The sequence below is a fragment of the Nothoprocta perdicaria genome, unplaced genomic scaffold (genome assembly GCF_003342845.1).
Source record: "Nothoprocta perdicaria isolate Ctin4 unplaced genomic scaffold, notPer1 scaffold_654, whole genome shotgun sequence".
Classification (NCBI taxonomy): domain Eukaryota; kingdom Metazoa; phylum Chordata; class Aves; order Tinamiformes; family Tinamidae; genus Nothoprocta; species Nothoprocta perdicaria.
The window spans coordinates 8,320-8,544 of NW_020455926.1; positions in this window are offsets into that span (position 1 = coordinate 8,320).

The following is a 225-nucleotide window of genomic DNA, read 5'->3' on the forward strand; positions in this document are numbered from 1 at the left end:
CGGCGCCACCTGGGCCCCCCTGCCAGGTACCGGGACACCCCCCTGGGGACACTTGGGGACACCCCCCTGGGGACACCCTCACGGGGACACCCCCTGCAGGGAGACCCTCCCATGGGGACACCTCGGGGACACCCTCCCCCGCAGGCCCCCCCAGGGACACCTGAGGACACCTGGGGACACTATGGGGACACCCCCTGCAGCGACCCCCCCCTCCCCCCCCCGGGG